An 18,728-nucleotide genomic window follows, 5' to 3' on the forward strand; every position below is an offset into this window, starting at 1 on the left:
AAACTTTCTGATGCGTAAATTGCTCTTTAATTACTCTGATCTGGTCTGTCCCTGCCCTCCCTGGCTCTCCTGCTGCTCTCTGCTCCCAGTTGAAAATAGGCTGGCTTTGAGGGTTTGGTTTAAACTCTTTTATTTTTCAGCCCTGCAAACGGCGCCTTTTGTAGTCCCAGTACAGACGCTTCCTCTTTCTAGCCAACTTTACGCACTGGTTTTATTTGCTTATTGAATTCCACAAGCTTCTACCATTTGGAGGCTGCCCGAGGGAATAGCCTCAAACTGGTGAACCACGGTCAGGACACTTGGGCCACTTGGGTGGTGGTGGTGGCTCTTGTTGGCGTGTGCTGCCACCTGGTGGGTGTTCTTTGCACTCTCTTAGAGAGAGGAAAATCTTGCCCTCCTGCGCCCCTGAAATTAAAAGCCTCGGGGCTGGGGTTCTCTGCAAATGCTGCTGTTGCAAGGTAACATCCTTCAGGGCATAGAAGCAAGCAAGGGGCAGGAGGAACTGGTGTGTCTGATTCCTTTCAAGCTTTCCTTGGTGGCTTCAGTTGGGTGGCCCAGTGAGGAGAGCTTGAGTGAGACCTTGTGGCTGGGCCCTGTTTGGTGGCAGGCTGTGGTCTGTGAGCAGATTAGCTCTCTGGGGGATGAATGGCTGAAGCAAGGGCACTATGGAGCACTTGCTTCTCTGGTAGCGTCATTTCTAGGGGGTTTATCTTTGGCCCAGTGCTTAGGACTCTAGCCTGGGACTTGGGAGTCCGGGGTTCAAGTTCCTGTCCACCACAGTCTTCCTGTGTGGCTTTGGGCTAGTCTGTCTCTTTAGGCCGCAGCTTCCTGCCTATAACATGGGGATAATAGCAATTCCCAACCTCTCTTGTGGTGGTGTTGTGAGGATCAGTCCTTGTGAGGTGATCGGTTATTATGGTAATGGGGGGCCATTCTAGATACCTCAGGTAGCTTCTTGAATGAATTATTATGGATACATGGCCCAAAAGGTGCTAGGTGGGTAACAGAAATTCAAAGACAAGGCACCTCCTGTGAAGAGTACATAGATTGCAAATAGCTGAAGGGTGGGGACTGGGCTCAAGCGTGTGGCTTGTTCATCTGAAATATTGGGGGTGGTTTTGTTCTTGCGGGGAGGAGGGGTGTGTTGATCTGGTAGGTTTGGGGGCCAGGCGCGGGGCAGGATCTCGGTGAATCGTGAGGCGTGGAGCTGGAGGAAGAGAGGGGAGGAGGATTCAGGGGTGGCCTAGACTGGGAAGAGGCCGGCTACGCTGGCTGCGGTGAGGCGAAGGGTATGTCTGCACAGGCTGTGGGGAGGTGTGTTCTTAACTCAGGCTAGCGAACGGGTTAAAAGAGCAGCGATGACATGGCCGCTGGACCTGCTCACCAAGCTCAAGCCTACGGTGGAACTGGAGCTGCTGAGCTGCCGCATCTTCGCTGCCTCTTTAGCATGCGTTCGTTAACCCCAGGTAGGAACGTGCCTCCCCCTTTTTTTAATTCTTTGCCTTTGAAGATGGTCCCCAGAGAGCAGAGTGTCCACGTGAGGCTGGCTGCTTCGTACGTTTCGACAAAGACTTGTTTCCCTCCAGCTCTGCCTGCTGCGTCCCCTGCAGGCATAGGGGGCTCCCTGGAGCAGAGCCGGAGAGGGAAGCGGGAGATGGGTGGGGGCTTATGCATGCTGGGTGGGGCAGGGAGGCAACCGGTGCAGGAGCTTGAAGGTGTGACGCAGGTTAGGGCAGCTAAGGGGGGTTCGATATGGGCAGAGGCCTGTGTGCATCTGTATTTGTATTAAGAGCCGGGGAGCTTGTATTTAACTCTTAAAGGACTTCTATTTAAACGTTACATCGCACAGCAACAAGAGCCTGTTCTGCTCCCCTGCCAGCCAGCGTCTCGCCTTCCCCCGCGCTCTGCGGCCGCACCGGCATGCCGCGATATCCGCTCATCCCCGGGTTAAGTGCAGGCAAGGGAGACACTTGCTGGTGCAGCTCTCTGGCTGGATTCGAAGGGGGAGAAAGTAGAAGCTCGGAAGAGAGGGGCTTACAGTTGGGAAGGCCAGAGGCGATCAGGGCCTGGGCAGAGAGATTGATGGGGGGACTGGAGAACAGAGATGTGGGGGATCTGGGTGTTCTGCTCACTAGTCAGCACCGGTGACCCTCATAAAGGTGGCTGGGGGCCCCTGCCAGCTGCACTGGAGGGTGTGGTGGGGCCCAGCTAGAATTCCTGCGTATTCAAGCTGAGCAGAGTCAACAGAGAGTCCATCTGGCGCAGCCCAGCCAGGAAGGAGCCTTCACTGTAGGGAAAGGCAGCTACCCATGTGTCCCCGGTCTTCCCCCTCCTTCGGTGCTTGGAAGATGCTATTAAGTGCAGCGTGGTGACTGTGTGCACAGCCAGGTTTAATAGCCCCGTGACGGGCAGGCCAAGGAGTAGAGACCATTTGAGCGAGTGCAGAACCCCTGCTTGAGGTTGGTGTAGATTACAAGAGCGTAGGGGACCAAAGGAGCTGGTGGATGCCAACGTACCCACCAAAGGTAAGGGAAGCATAATCATGCCCCCTCCGTGCCAGCCCACCGCGATGGGACAGGCTTGCCCACCCGAAGGAACGAGGGGTGCAGTGTGCTTGCTCCCCCGTGCGCCCAAGGACCCCGAAAGGGATCGTGCCTCTCTTCCCCGCACCCACCCTGCTTGTGGCACACTCTCTGTCGCGAGTGGTTGCTGCCCTCCCCCAGGTGGCTCCCTGGCAGGTAGATACTGCAGCTGGGAACGCTGCCCAGGATCCGTCCAGCTGAAAGCAGGCCACAGGTTTGCTGTTGTATCCTTGCTAAGAACATGCTCTGGGCTCCTCATGGTTGTCGTTCAAAGCAGGTGATCTCCGTAACGGTCGCTTTATTCCAAACTTGTGATTTCTACAAGGGGTCTGTGAGCCTTTATTTAAGCCCCAAGGCCTTCTCTGTGCCGGTGAGAAGATCAAACTGTTTCGTGCTCCGACTATGCGACACTCTGTGGTCCAAGGCCGTCTTAGTGGAAGTGTGTCTGGAGAGAAGTCTATGATCTCCTAAGCACCTACTAAAAGACCCCTTTCTCTCCTCCACAGCTAGGAAACTTCCTTTCCTTTGTAGTGTCCCTTTCACTTTTAACTAGCACCTCCATGCAGAGATGTTCCCTGACAGAAATCAATGGAGAATGTAATAATCTCCCTGGTTCTGATCACGAATATTTTTCACCTCCAGAGCTCACTGCCGAATCTTCCCAACTACTCCCACTCTGCCTCCTGTGAGGTTAGTACCCTTGTCCCCTTTTTTACAGTGGGGAAACTAAGGCACATGGCGACAATGGGCCAGATTGTTTGGTAGAGCTCAGCACCTAAGAACGGGAGCTGGTGTCAGTGCTGGGATGCCAACCCAGGTGTACAGGGCACTCAAATCATTATATCACCTCATCCATCTGTGTGTCTGGCTTGCTTGTGTCTGTTTCATGTCTTCTTATTGGGCAGCGGGGGTGTTCTCCCCTCTCCTTCCCACAATGCTTTAGGCCAAATTATCCAGCAGGCCCCCCGTGTTGCACGGCCACCACGTTGGCTTGCCCAGGGGTCTGTTTGCATGCGAAAGAGGAGCTTCCTCTGCTGTCCTAGGCCGGGCATGAAATCTGGCCTCTGAAAGGAAACAATCTTCCGTTAGGAGCCTGAGGAACGATTGCAACCTGGATGTGCGTCAGCCTGTAGCCCCTCCGTGTTAGCAAGGCTGCTCCGGGCTTCGTTCCTGCTCTCTCCTTGCCAAGCTCCCCGCAGGCACTCGGGGCCGCGTTTGCTGTAACTCTCTGGGGCCTGGGAGAAGGGGTGAGACTGATGCTTCATGCTCGTTTTATTTATTTCTGTTCAGTGCTCTTCAATGGAGGAGACGAAAAGCGCTGGCTAGAAGCAGGCATGCTGCAGGGTCCTCTCTGGCTCCAGCCTTCCCCCGCTGGGGGAGCTCTGCCTGGCCACCTCCTTCTCTCATCCCCCAAACGCAGGTCTATCCTTGGGCTCACCCCATATCCCAACACATGCAGTTTTGCTGATGCCCCTGAGCCCAGACCTGTAGCTCCCTCTGCTGTCCCAGTCCCTGGGTGTTCCCAAAGGAAGAGATTTGCTAGAGATTTCAGAGGTCAGGTTGATGCTGGGGTTACTCCGAGGCTGGCAAACTCCTTTCCCTTTGGTCCAAAATGCCTCAGTCACAGAGCAACTGCATCTGTATTTCCCTTAGTGGTCCAGCAAGGGCAGCTGTTCTCAGGTTTCCTGCTCCCCAACCTGTTGTCTATCTTGGCTGGAGACCCATGTCTCGCTCCCTTGCGAGGAGGATATATCCAGGCTGCTCCATTCCCTGCCTTCGCTGTGTTAATCCCGGACACCGTCTGCCCAAGCATGCCTGCTGGCTTTCTCTACAGAGCCAACTCACACTGTGACGGCCCACAGTTACAATGGCCACACGGCTTGTTCTGTGCAAACCTATTTTATTCCTCAGGCAAAAGCACTACAGAGAGAAAACATTTAAAAACATGCGAATAAATTTACTAGAGATCACCCCAATCTGAACATGGGCTCTGGCAGGAACAGTCCTTCAGCACCCCACCCACGGGCTTTCATTGTGGATTTCAAGGTCATCACAGTTTCAACTCAGTTGTCTTATGGGGCCTTGGCATGCCCAGGCCATCCATGGACCAGACATTCTGTCCGTTTGTTGGATCAGGAAGACTGCCCACAGCCCGTTACAAGCAGCCTATTTATCCAAAAATCCGTTTTCTTTTCCCTCAAGAATCTAGTTTGAACTAATATTTACAGACCTCTCTGGAGGACGGCTTCAAAGGGCTGATAACCAGAGGAAGTGACACACCGTTCCACAGTAACACCTGCACGACTGCATTTTTAATACAAGGGACCCCAAAGCTATTAACCCGACGTCAATAAGGTTTAACTTACTTCAGTTTATATTAATTGTCCAGGGTCCTGTTAGTCTGTCACCTCCTCTTGAGCTTCTCCAGGCCCTTGTTGCTGGGTTTGTAACAGTTGATGAGCAGAGCTACTCACACCCTGGAATTCCCGTTCCGTGGGCAATTCCAAAAATTTTCTGTGGAACAGGAAGGCCAAAACATTCAGGAAAAATCAAGGCAATGTTGGTGTTTTGACTTCATCTGTTTATGCCCAACATTATAAAATGAAACGTATTGTAATGAGTCAAAGTGACGTGTGTGTGTGTGAGAGATGGGGCACCGCTTACTTTGTCCAGTACAGTGAGCCTTTGAAATAGAAACTTTTGTGTTGAGGTGCTTGGTCTTTGTACTGGTGTGATCTGGACCTAATCTTGTTGTTTCTTTGTTTGGAATGTCCTATGAATTGAAATGGATATTCCTTTCAAGCAATCTTTATGGTATGCATGCAGGTTTGTGCTAACAGGAAAGAATGTGTTTGGTTTTTTTGGTTTGGTTTTTTTAAATCCATTACTAGTATTGTTTTCTTAATGGCTGCAGATGTTTAGGTTATAATGGATTAAGAAACAAAATTTATATTTGCTATTTTATAATGTTAATTTCTTTCTTCTATGTATCAGCTGGGAAACATGGCATCCTGAATTGTGTGCATCCAGCAAATATATCCCCTGAACTGACTATCTTAAAACTGTCCCTTTTTTGTAAATGTTCAGGGCTGGCTAACTTTTTTTTTTTTTCTCATTAATTTTTTTGGTGGAAGGAGAAATTTCCCAGTAATGACATTCACCCAGAGAAATCGAATAGTCATAAGCCATGTCAGCGGCTAGTTGTTCTACAGAATGGCCACTTGATGGCAGTGTTGCTCCATTTCTCCTTTTTCGTCTGCGTTTCAGGCTGCTGTGGAAATCTGGTTTGCAGAACTTGGAGTTCAGTTTAGGTGCCAGTCTGTGCAACTTGGTGTTATGGAGGGCACAGTCCCTCATCGCCAATCCAGCTTTGGTCCCAGTTAACAATGACCAGCAGCTTTTGCTGATGCTGAAGTTTCCAGGCTTCAGTTCTGTCCCATTACCAGCAGCTGTTCCATGGCTTGTTCCCTCTCACTAGATGGCTTTTGCTAGAGAATCACTTTTGTTTCCATCTTGCTCAGTTATCTGTGGGTCATTCTCTTAATGGACACTTACGCAGGTTTGGCCTTTGCTCTGTGACGGGCCTTTCTTACACCCGGTCACAACTGGTGAATTGGCTATTTAGGTGCGGTTAGTTTTGTTTTTTAACACCAATGGAAATCGGCATATTTTAAACCCAGACAAACACGCGCTGACTCTTTTTTAGATTTGACACATGCAGCCGTCCAGGTAGACAAGTGCATTAGGCAAGTGGGTGGGGTCTTTCTTCAATCCTGCCTCAGCGCAGGGGGGTGGACTAGCTGACCTCTTCGGGTCCCTTCCAGCCCTGTGGGTTCTAGCTCCTTCATGGAGGATGCATCGCGGTTGGCAAATATCAAAGCTCCAGGTGCCAACGGGCTGACTTGCAGCCCAGGTGACTCTGATTTGTGATGTGGGGACTGAACTTGGGGCTGAAGTGGTGTTGGGACCCTGAGTCATGAAGTAGCCTGGGTCAGAGACGAGGTGTAAGGGAAGACGTTCAAGAGGGACCTGTTGGGGAGTTGGACCCTGCCATGTGCAGTGGTGTTGGAACATTTTTTATAGTGGGGACGTTGAAGGTGGAAACCATGTATTTGGGCTGTTACTACTTCAAGCCAGGGGTTCGGCAGCACCTGGATCCACATGTGCTTGTGTAGTAGCTGTCTGCTGTATAGAATGTGCTAGAATGGGAGTGCGTACCGCCACTGAGTGTGTGTGTGTGTGTCACACACACACACACACCCACCCCCCCTATGTCATACGCACAACCGTGCCTGTGCTGAGTGACTGACACATGGACATGGGGTTTTAATGGGCCTCACCCAAACACATGCTTCTGGGAGTATCTCCTCTTCTGCTTCCCAAGCCCTCCCCAAATCTTCCTCCTTACGCAGAGCCGAGGGGGTGTGCAGCAGTCTCTGCTCTCCTGCAACCCCCCTGCAGAGACAGACAGAGACACACACACACACCTTTTTGTCTAGAGGTGGCTGAATTGCCTCTGGATGAATCAGCCTGTCTGTTGCTGACAGTCCAGTGAAAAGCTGAAATGTGGCAACTTTCCTGGTGACAGGACTTCTAAGGCTCCTTCCAGAGCAGTGACTGAAATATTGTCCCTCCCTCTTCCCTCTCCAGAAAGCGCTTGCCCAGTGAAAGCAAACCAGAGGGAGCTGGCCTCAGTAGCCCCTGGTTACTCTGCCTCTCTGAGCCCTTTGCATGATCGAGGCAGTTGGGTGTTTAGGATAGAGGCCACATTCAACAGGGAATTTCCGAACTGTAAAAAAAACTCCAGTTCCCCTCAGTCTAATTTTTGCGCTGTCTCCTTAATTTGGAAAAGTCCTTTCCCCTGTTGCCCATTACTTTAGGAAACACACTCTCCAGCTACAGTGATCAGATGTCCCGATTTTTACAGGGACAGTCCCAATAGTAGGCGCCCATATAAGCCCCGATTTACCTTCCACCCCCATCCCAATTTTTTTTTTTTTTGTACTTGCTGTCTGGTCACCCTACCTCCAGCCATCCTGGATGGTGAGTTTTAAAGATGTAACTTTTCTTAAAAAAATCTAAAATTCCTGGCTCCTGTGAAGAGAGCAGATTTTGACTTGTGCTCTCAAATCTTTACGTACAGAGGCTTGTGATAGTCCCTTCCAGTCCTGCTTGCTAGTCAGAGGAAAAGGGCCGAATTCTGATCTTGGTAAATCTAGAGTAATGTCACTGAGTTACTCCAGATTTATGCTGGAGACAGAATCCGGCCTCTGGACTTCAGTTCTGCTCTTTGGAAGCCAAGGGATAGCTCACTAGGTGCCATTCATACGGAAAGACTTCACTGTACGGTCTGTCTTGTTGATATTCTTAGCTGATTGCATTTGTAAATTACATATGCAAATTCCAGAGGCGCTACCAAACCCGGGAGCTGGATTTCCATGGTGATTTCGTTCCTGTACTGTACCGATAAACCTGGAGTAGATGGAATGAAACTGGAGACTGTTTGTTTGCTTTGTTTTAAAGTTTGACCCTCGAATAAAAGTTCCTTCCTGCCACCATGGAGTTGTTTTCTTTGTTTCTAGTTGGGACTTTCCCACTGGATGGATGGAGGAAGGGACTGACTGATTCACAGACAGAAAGGGAAGTTTAAAGCATTGCAACAGCTGACCTCTTGTGATAGGCTCATTTACCTACCTGTGTCTTGTGTGGATATGGTTCTCTTCAAAACAACATAGACCTCTCAAAGGGACTATGGACCAGTGGTGAGGGCAATGGACCGAGACCCAGGTTCTAGTCCCAGCTCTGTCACTTGGGCAAATCAATTCAGCCCTTTGTACCTCAGTTTCCCCTTCCACCACGTGCCTTTTCTATTTAGATAGCCTCTGTTGTGAGCAACAGTCTTATCCTATGAACTTGTCCACAAGCAGGTGTGACTTTGAACCCAATTCAAAGCAACAGGATGCTTAAACTGTTATCTAGAAGCTGGCTTAAAATGAACTGAAATAAGCCACTTGAAAACTGAAATAAGAATGTTCACACTGGATTTTGCAGCTGGGTTTAACCAGATCCGTTCAAAATCACACCTTAAGTTAAATCAATGCAGCTTCTGTATGTAGACCAGGCTTGTATGTTTGTACAGAGCCTAGCCCAGCAGGGACAGATCTTGGCTAGGTACAACTTTAATGCAAATAACTACCACTCAGTTTTCATTGACTTCAGTTGGAGTTGAGTCCTCAGCTGGAAAGCTGGCCTACTGCTTTTTATCTGGGCCTACTGTGCGCTCCCTCATGTGGCTTGATATTGCAAGGGAGTTTACTTTAATGTATTTACCCTTCCCTGGAAAGATTCTGCCCAGCTGGTCTTGTGTGTGGTGGGAGCTACAATGCGTCCTTCTGGCTTATGAAATGCGCTCTCAAGTGATATTTTCTAGGAACAGAAATATCTGCTTCTTGCTACATTTCCTTTTTCAGGAGGGAGAAAGGGGTCCAACAAAAAGCTCGGGGGCAGGGGGCTGAATCTGGAGGGGAGCAATTCTGATTCATTGAAGGCAAAATCTCCAGGGCTTCAGACAGAGAAATGAAAACACTGAAGCTTTCTCTTTAGAAGAACAAACAGGAGCGGTTACCACTTCCTCTAGCCCATAAACAAAGCCAGCCCCACGGCTCCAGGAGAAACCCTGCCAAGAGACTTTCCTTCTGAATTGTTTGCGTTTTTTTATTAGTATTTGTGATCACTCACATCTGCATATGAAAATATATATTCCCCCGTTTTGAAATGGCTCCAGCTGCATTATAGGAATGGAGAGAGTGATGCCTGCTTAGATTTACTCCACAAAGCTGTTAACTGGGATCCAACGTCACTTTATTTCCCAGTTAAATCCCAGCTCGCTTGGTCCAGCCGAAATCCTGCACACTCTCGCCGACGCTTAGAGGTCACGGCTGGTGCAGCCACATGGATAGTTTAACGGGGGCAAGGGCAGACAAGGCCCTGTGCGGTGGAACTTGTATAGCGTACTCTGAGCTGGGCAAATAGACTGCAGAAACGAAACGTTTGGGTGCTGTTTTCGTCCAAAAGGAGGACCTGAAGGCTTCAGAGCTTCACTGCAGAACTGAAACGGTGTCAGTACGTAGCATGAGACCGACCCTGCCTCAAACGGTTTACAATAGCAGTTAGACTATTTGCAGTTATGAGGAGAGGCTGAGGGAGCTGGGATTGTTTAGCCTGCAGAAGAGAAGAATGAGGGGGGATTTGATAGCTGCTTTCAACTACCTGAAAGGGGGTTCCAAAGAGGATGGCTCTAGACTGTTCTCAATGGTAGCAGATGACAGAACGAGGAATAATGGTCTCAAGTTGCAGTGGGGGAGGTTTAGATTGGATATTAGGAAAAACTTTTTCACTAAGAGGGTGGTGTAACACTGGAATGCGTTACCTAGGGAGGTGGTAGAATCTCCTTCCTTAAAGGTTTTTAAGGTCAGGCTTGACAAAGCCCTGGTTGGGATGATTTAACTGGGAATTGGTCCTGCTTTGAGCAGGGGGTTGGACTAGATGACCTTCTGGGGTCCCTTCCAACCTTGATATTCTATGATTCTATGACTAGAAAAGGGGTGGGAGGGGGCAGGGGAGGAAGTTGTAGTGTTTCCATTTTACAGCTGGGAAAGCAAAGCGCAGCGGAACGGAGCTGCCCAAGGTCAAACAGAATTTGTGGCCTAGCTAAGAGTGAAACCCAGATCTCCTCAGTTCTAGTCTGGTGCCCAAACCACAAGAGCACCCTTGAGTTCTACAATGGATACGTTGCAATCTGGATGGCCTGTCTAGGCAGACCCACGCTAGCTTTGAGTGAGGCTAGAGGGGATCGGGGTGGGGGGAGCAGTAGACATGATCTATTGTGATTTTAATGAGGCTTTTGACACAGTCCCCAATTACATTCGCAAAGCAGACTAGAGAAATGTGATCTACAAGGTGGGTGCACAACTGGTTGAAAAACCATACTCAAAGAGTAGTTATCAATGGTTTGCTGTCAAACTGAGTGGACATATCTAGTGGGGTCCTGCAGGGATCAGTCTTGGGTCCAGTACTATTCAATGCTTTTATTAAAGATTTGGATAATGGAGTGGAGAGTATGCTAATAAAACTTTCAGATGACACCAAGCTGGGTGGGGTTGCAAGCACTCTGGGTGGCAGGATTAGAATTCAAATGGCCTTGACAAATTAGAGAATTGGTCTGAAATTAACCAGGTGAAATTCAATAAAGACAAGCTCAAAGTACTACACTTAGGAATGAAAAACCGAATGTACAACTACAAAATGAGGGGCTGACTGGCTAGGCTGTAATGCTGCTGAAAAGGATCTGGGGGTTATCCTATATTGCCAATTGAATACATCTTGTCTGCGTCCTGCTATTGCAAAAAAGGCTGCTATCATTCTGGCGTGTATTAACAGGAGTGTTGTGTTGTAAGTTAAGGGAGATAATTGTCCCACTCTGCTCAGCACTGGTGAGATTTTAGCTGGAGTATTGTTTCCAGTTCTGGGTACCACACTTGGGGAATGATGTGGACAAAATTGCAGAGATTCCAGAGGAGAGCAACAAAAGTGATAGGTCAGGATAGGTTAAAAAGACGGGATGTGTTTTAGTCTTGAGAAAAGGAAGACTGAGGAGGGACTGACAACAGTCTTCAAATATGTGAAAGGCTGTTATAAAGAGGACTGCAATCAATTGTTCTCCGTGATAGGATGAGAAGGCTTGGGTTTAATCTGCAGCAAGGGAGATTTAGGTTACATAATAGGTAAAAAGAAAAGGAGGACTTGTGGCACCTTAGAGACTAACCAATTTATTTGAGCATAAGCTTTCGTGAGCTACAGCTCACTTCATATGCATCCGATGAAGTGAGCTGTAGCTCACGAAAGCTTATGCTCAAATAAATTGGTTAGTCTCTAAGGTGCCACAAGTCCTCCTTTTCTTTTTGGGAATACAGACTAACACGGCTGTTACTCTGAAACCTGTCATAATAGGTAAAACTTTCTAACTACGAAGGTAGTTTTAGCTCTGGAATAGACTAAGGGAGGTTGTGGTTAGGGGGTGAATCGGACGTTTTCAAGGTTAGTCAAGCACCTACCAGGGATGGTCTAGGTTTACTTGGTGCTGCCTCAGGATAGGGGGCAGGAGTTGGATGACCTCTCAAGGTCCTTTCCAGCCCTGCATTTCTATGATTCAGTTATTCTAGCCCTGGCTTTTTTTTTCATTATTATTATTAATTTATTAGTATTGTGCAGGGCAAAGCTTTCCCATATCCCTTCTGTGACTGGGCTTTAATGTGCAACATTGTCAGTTTTTGTTCTTACACTGTGTGCCTAAGATTATGAAATCACTATCCCAGAGAGTGGGCATGGGAGGGAGAGAGGAGAGTGACTTAAAGGGCAAGGAAAACTCCTGCCCTCTCAACATGGGGAAAATGTGCTTTTAGGGACAGATTTTTCCAAAAAGAACCTGTGCAAGGTTTTGTTTTGTTTTTGGTGCACAACTGGTTGGACACCAGTGAAATGGTATCGCGTGCATGGAGGAGACCGCTTTCCTACACGGAACTTACCTTGCTAGGCTACTAAACGGCAGCTGGATGATTTCCCCAACACTACCAGCCTGGGCTGGATTGGTTTGGAGGCTGGATGGTAACCTTGAGATGAAAGGTTCTGTGCCCCATGACCAGCTCCCTGAGTCATCCAGGCCCTCTTTGAGCCAGTTTTTAATCCCTTCCCAGGAACAAGGTCGGTATCTGTAATGCTCTTCCTGAATCTGGGAACGAAGTGCTGCAACTCCATGACTCGGCCTGAATTTCTTCACCGTAAAACCGACTCCAGTACGGTCTGTTTTTTCTCACGCTTTCTCAGCCGTGGTTTCAAAGCCCTTTGTAAAAGTATTGCTGTCTCTGTCACCCCTCCCCTGGCAGGCAGGCAAATGATACTTTTTAGCTTTTACTCTCCTTTTACAAGTGGGGAAAATGAATTGCAGAGCCCAAGGTTACACAGGAAGTCTGTGGCACAGCAGAACCCTTTACCGTGGCGGTTGGGGAGTGCCAGAGCCCAGGAATATGCTGAGTAAAGATCGAAGGTTGGTTTGACTGGGAAATGTGGTGCCGTCTCCCAGTTCTCTGCTTTGCACAATGAGGTGGAGCAGGTAACTTTCCCTTCTTGCCACGTGATGAGATCCATTTCAACAGGGTTATGTTGATTTCTAGGTAAACAGAAACAAACACCTTGCAGTGAAAGCTGGAGTTTGCTCCTTCGTGTTTTTTTTTTTTTTTTTTTTTGTGGCAAATGAGCCATGGAAAGTTGCTTAAAAATACAAAACTTTTATCGTCCTTGCAGGCAGCAGCTACCATAACATGCTGGTGTTTGTCTTCAGTAGCTTTACCCCCAACGTGTAGCACGCTGCGTCTGTGCCAGCTGATGGCAAGTTGGAAAGCTTCATGGTATAGTGGCTAAAATACAGGAATCCAAGCTAGTGCCTGGGTTCTCTTCCTGACGCCTTCTGGCCTTGAAAAATCAGCAGGCCTCTCTGGGAGCAATTGACTCCTGCTCAGAAGGGTCTGCTATGCTGAGTGCATAAATGGTACCAAAGCCCTTGGCTGGCTGACCCTCTGCACAGGGATCAATTGCAACCCATTTTATTGGTCTGTAAGATGGGGAGAAAATAAAATTGCTCCTCTCGTAGGGATGGCAGTGGCTTGAGGCTTGCTGTGTAGTGGCAAAGTGCTCTGGGACTCCCCAGATGAAAAGGGTGGTACTGGGGCACTGTGCCTTTAAGGGCTGAGCTTCCCACATCGGGTGTGGGCTGGGCCCGGGGTCTGGTGGGATGTTATGCGCAGCAAAGTGGAACTAGACACCGAATAAAGCAGAGCTCTTGCAAGCACTGAGCCCAGATCCTCAAAGGTATTTAGGTGCTTAGCTCCAATTAAAATCAGTGGGAGTTAGACCCCTAAATACCCCGGAGTGTCTGGGCCTGCAATATCGGGGACCCGCATGAAAGGCACTGCTGAAATATCCGCATGGGCATATTATTACTCGTGAAGCACTAAAAAGGTGCTCTGAGCTTCTCAGTCTACTTTTGAGGCTCCCGTCCCCTTCCAAAGACTAATGAGGTTGCCTCCGCAGTATTTTTCTGGGGGTCGGGAGGGAGTTCCCTCATTTGGAACAAGGGGACAATCCTAATGCACAGACCGATGAAGGGTGGGATTCTTCAAAAGCACCTAAAGCCTGGACTTTCAAGTCACTTGCCGATGCAAGTGCCGATGCAGGAAACCTGCGGTTATTGAGCCCAGGTCTCCTGAGCAGCCGGCCAGAGCCGTAACCACAAACCCAGCTCAGATGCCCCCACCAGGAAGATTGTTGTCGTCTAGAGCAGGATGAAAATAAAAGGAGCGAAGGGGTGGGGCATGCCAGCTGGCGGGGGGAAGGGGAAGGGCAAGGGCATTTTACTAGGCCAGACAGGGTGGAGGAGGAGAGAAACTTCCGAAGGGCAAATGATGCACATGAGAGTGCCCTAGGTGGAGTGATATTTAACCGCTCTCCCTGCCTTGCTTGGCGGGGCTTACCTCTGGCGCAGCCCAGCGCAGCTGTTTTAAAACCTTGACACCCTTTTTTTTTTTTTTTTTTTTCCAGAGCAGTGTTTATTTTCTCATCGACTTTTACCTGGCAAATCTTACTGTCCTGAGGGCTCTTGCTTTTTCTTTCCCTCCTGCTTGCAAAGCGACTCCTCTGACAAGTCATAAATTCTATCTTCATTGAGGGTGTGTGGGGGAGAAATAACCCAACAAATGTTTGAAAACAAAGTTCAGGCAAATTTATGACTGCATTTAAGAGCAGGTTCCCTTCCGCCCTACAATCTCTAGTAAAACATGTCTTTTCAAAGCAAACTATGCAGGACCTGTAAAGCAAAGGAAGCAGGCTATGGATTGCTTAGATCATGTATGAGTGACCTCCATCCTTGTCAGTACAAGACACCTGCTTGTTCCTGTATTGTGTTTTATCATCGAATTGTAGCTTTTGCACTCCTGGTTCATTTTAAATTGGGTTTTATTGTAAGTGTTCCAGCAGGGAATATTGGGAATAGCCCCCGTGGAGATAAATCGTCAGGGCACATGTCATGCCATATGGTGATAGCACGACAGCGACAACCCAGAGTCTGATACAGGTGTTTTATGTTCACCACCCTGAAGGTACCTTTAAATCACTCATCTGTAACTGGGGACCCCTTCCCATTGTTAAGCCAACAAGGGATTGTGCAGCCGGTTCTCATCAAAACTACCTGAGCCAGGTGGTGACAAAAGGATCCCAATCTCTATTGCCCAGGTTGAGAGAACTAGTTAAGATAAGCTGGATAAGAAGTCCCAGTGGGGATGGCTGGAAAATATAAAATTATTATTTATTAATATTATTTTTTTATTTAATTTACATTTTTTTGTTTGTTTTTTCTAGAAGAAAATAAAGGGGTGGGGACGGGTGTCATTTTGGTTCAGAAAAACTTCCTGAAGTATTTCATTTTATTCCAAAAAAAACCAAAACAACTTTTTTTGAAATAGAATCAAAAGTAACTTTCTTCAGTTTGTTTGGGTCCCCTCCCCCTGTCTATTTTTCTTTCACCCTTTTTCCCCGCACTGGAGAAGGGAGAACCATGAAACCAGGAACAAATTGTTTGAAATTTTCCAGTGAAATAATTCGAACAACAAAAATGGTCAGAAATGGTCTTGCAATCATTCCTCTACTTTCAGTCACGGCAACAAGGCTGGTAGCTCCTGCTGAGACAATATTTGGTCTCCGGGTCGGGTCCTGCTGATCAGGCTACAGTTGGAGGTTTTGTGTGTGTGTTAGTTTCTCCGTGTATGAGAGCACACCTTGAATTTGGGTGGTTGTGTTGGCAACAAAGGTAAAGATGGAGACCGCACCTTTTGAACTAACTTCCCATCACTGACCTTGACTCATCCAGATGCCTATAAAACTAGGGTGGTTTCTCTGATGTCTGAAACTTGCTCCGTGAGGCTTCTTGTGCCTGTTGCATAAGGTGGTTTAAAGTGACGCAACTGCATGGATTTACAAAGGATGGTGTTTGAGGCCTGTCGGTTTATGGATGATTTTCCCACTGTCACTGTGAGATCTTTCACCTCTCAAGTGCAATTGTGCCCTAGCAAACCATTCTTTAAACCCAGCTCCCTTCTGCAGGAACAACAATGTCTGTCTCTCTCCTCTCTGTGCCTATGAGCCCATGTGGAGCCCGGAACAAGAGTGTGTTTTATGATCCAACCCTCAAAATGCCATGGCCTGAAGTTGTTTCACAGTTCATTTTTCAACAGGCATTTTGTTACAGCTAGTGGCAAAGATGTCCTAGGGGCTACATGTAATCCATAGAATACTGGAGAGGAGCGTATCAGGTGAGGCCACTGTAGAAAACCAAAGTGGGGCTGAGTCTGGGGAGCAGCAGAAAACATGAAATGTGGCCTGCATCTATGTAGTACTGGGAATTTCAGGTTTAGAGGAAATACAGTGTTAAGTCTGGGCATCGATATCTCCAGGAATTACTTTATGGCTCTGTGCGACAGACACAAGGGTTTCCGAAGTTTGAATATTCGGTGTGTGCATTCTTTAAAAGCAGTTTGTGATTGCATTGCCCAGACACTCACCCATGTGTGTTTTAAAGCACTGTGCAGGAGCTATGGGACAAGAAGAACTGACGGGTGTCACTCACTTTTTTTTTTTTTAAACCACAGTGATTCTCCCCCCCCCACCCAGTAACTTTCTAAAAAATTGTACAATCTGTCTTCAGAATATTTCTTTCTAATATCCTGGGACCAATACAGCTACCGCAATGCTGCAAACTCTAAACAACACTTGGTAATCCAGCCTGGGGGATCCAGAAGGCCAACAGAACTGTGGTGGTTTTGATCGCTACTTTCTGAATCATCTTAAAGAATCAAATTGCCCTTCGCTTTCTAACGCTGTGGTCGCCACATGAACTGATCAGTAATGATGGTCTGTTCAGGGCATACATCCATAAATAGTTTACAAAGGGTTAATAAATTATTATTAGATTCTAATAAATGGGTACTCGAATGTTTCAGTGGTTAAAATCAATCTGTTGGACTGTAACGATCTATAGAACACCTTCCACTCGGTCTACACCATGCTTATAACCCGGATTGAGCATTTGTTAACCCTCCATGTGAAGTGTGGCTCTCCTAATGCCTGGCACCCATTGTGTCTAGTGCCTCTGGTATGAGGACTTTCCAGCACTTCATTACTATGAATAAGCTGCCTCCCAGCAGCCGACTAGGATGGGCATGCCATTTTATAACCAGAACCGCCTCTTAGATGAGTAAGCTGAAGTGCAGGGAGGTTAAATTGTTTAACAGTCACCACATTGTGCTTGATGCTTTACAGATATGGGAAGGAAAAGACTTGTGCCCCAAGGAGCTTGCAGTGGCAATGGTTTAAAGTCTTGCAGAGAATGGGGGTCCGTATAGGTGCTGGAACTGGGGGTGCTGCCGCACCCATTGGCTTGGTTTCCATCCTATCCAGGGTTTACAGTTTGAATCAATGGCTCTCAGCCCCCCCACTATACAGATTGTTGGAGCACCCTTGGGTGTCAGCACTGGGGTTGGCACCCAGGGCTCCCTGCTTCCGCCTGACCACTGTGACTAATGTGATCTTGTTGAATTGGCAGCTTGGTTGGGCTGGAAGCTGTTGGGGTCTGAATCCTGGTGGTGAGGGTTTTTTTTTTTTTTTTTAGGCGAAAGCCTTGCAGAGGCTCACGGCCAAGTGAGCAAAGCTGCCAGCGCTGGTGATTGTGCTGAACTCTCCCCTTCGCGGTTTCTGGTGGGGCTCTCGGCCTTCATGCTGGCTGCACCAGGAGCTAAGCTGGTGAAGCAAACACTGCTGGAATATTACCTGTCTGTTAACCTGTCAGGATAGTCTTGCAGCTCCATTTCATCTCCCCTTGCGGAATTTCCCCTGCAGTTTCCATCTCCCCACTCCTGCCTTTTTCTCTCCCAAACTACCTCCGCCGTCCCGTGATCTAAGGAATTAAATAGTGTCTGAATGCTGTCACTCAATGCCATGGTTTGCCAAGGAGAGAGAACCAAATGTTTGCTCCCATTAGACTAAGGACACTGGCAGCTGCTGCCCCAGAAAGAGCAGGTGACCAGGGCAGTGAGGACTAAACTTGGCATTCAAGACCGACCCCAGTGAGATGGTAGAAGACCATGGGGTCATGACCATTGTCCCCTGGTGGCTAACCTCTTGTAACGTAGAATAGGTGCAGGATGATGCTCCAGAGCATTTCCACATTGGGGTGTGCAGCAAATTCCCTCCTTGTGCGGCCTTCCCCTCCTCCCTGTTGCAAGATTAATCTACCAGTGATAGGTAAAGGGGCCTAATTAGGTGTATACTTTTTCAGTGCCTCAGTTCCCTCCTAGAGTGCTACCCTAAGGGCAGGTTCTGGTTGTTAGGCAAGTTTCTGTCTTAGCCACTCTCTTTAAAACCCCTGGCTGACTTGACTAGGGCATGAGGAGTATCTATTGAGCGTGGATAGAAGGACCCTGGGAGAAAGGGAAGTGATGGTAGAGGGCTAGGGTCAATAGCATCCTGCTGCCAAATCAATGGACAGTAATGGCAAGTGGACAGAGAGGATGAAATCCCAGAGGCAGTGTGTAACCCTGTCTTGGTGGATAGTAGCCACCAGGGGCAGAGAACTGAGGCTCTTTTCTCTCTCTCATAGCTTGTCCTGCCTATACATTCTCCTTGGATTGAATGGGGCCATGGGCTGAGCCACAGACACAGATGCATTTTGTTCCTGACTTCTAAGCCCCTTCGCTTTCACCATTCGCCCAGGTGAGTTCCTAACTCAGGGAGACCATAGCACCAGTTGCTTAACTGGCTCCCCAAGCATGAGGCGTGGTTTGCCTGGAGATCTCCAGTGTGTCTGATTTTTTGAATGGAAACTGCCAGGACTAGCGAATCTGGCTCAGCTGGTCACTTGGGACGGGCCTTCACCTCTCTCCTTCTCTCCAGTGTGCAGTGAAAAAGCAGTAAATGGGGCAGTCAGCTCCAACACCTGCGTGAAACTGTTACATAACTTGTCCAGGATGGCTGAACTCTGGCTCT

At 48.2% G+C, this 18,728-nt stretch overlaps 1 protein-coding gene across 10 annotated transcripts in view; it reads left to right on the plus strand.

Moving 5' to 3' along the window:
* Nucleotides 1-18,728, plus strand: part of SLC39A11 (solute carrier family 39 member 11) — a 404,115-nt gene that overhangs the window by 316,046 nt on the left and 69,341 nt on the right. The window contains exon 10 of one of the 10 annotated variants that reach the window (XR_012154971.1): nt 18,343-18,455. The exons of the other annotated variants lie outside the window; for them this stretch is intronic. The gene's annotated coding sequence lies outside the window, so the exon portion shown is untranslated. The remainder of the gene's footprint in view (nt 1-18,342; nt 18,456-18,728) is intronic. 10 annotated transcript variants of the gene reach the window in all.

The sequence above is a fragment of the Lepidochelys kempii genome, chromosome 14, assembly GCF_965140265.1.
Source record: "Lepidochelys kempii isolate rLepKem1 chromosome 14, rLepKem1.hap2, whole genome shotgun sequence".
NCBI classification, from domain to species: domain Eukaryota; kingdom Metazoa; phylum Chordata; order Testudines; family Cheloniidae; genus Lepidochelys; species Lepidochelys kempii.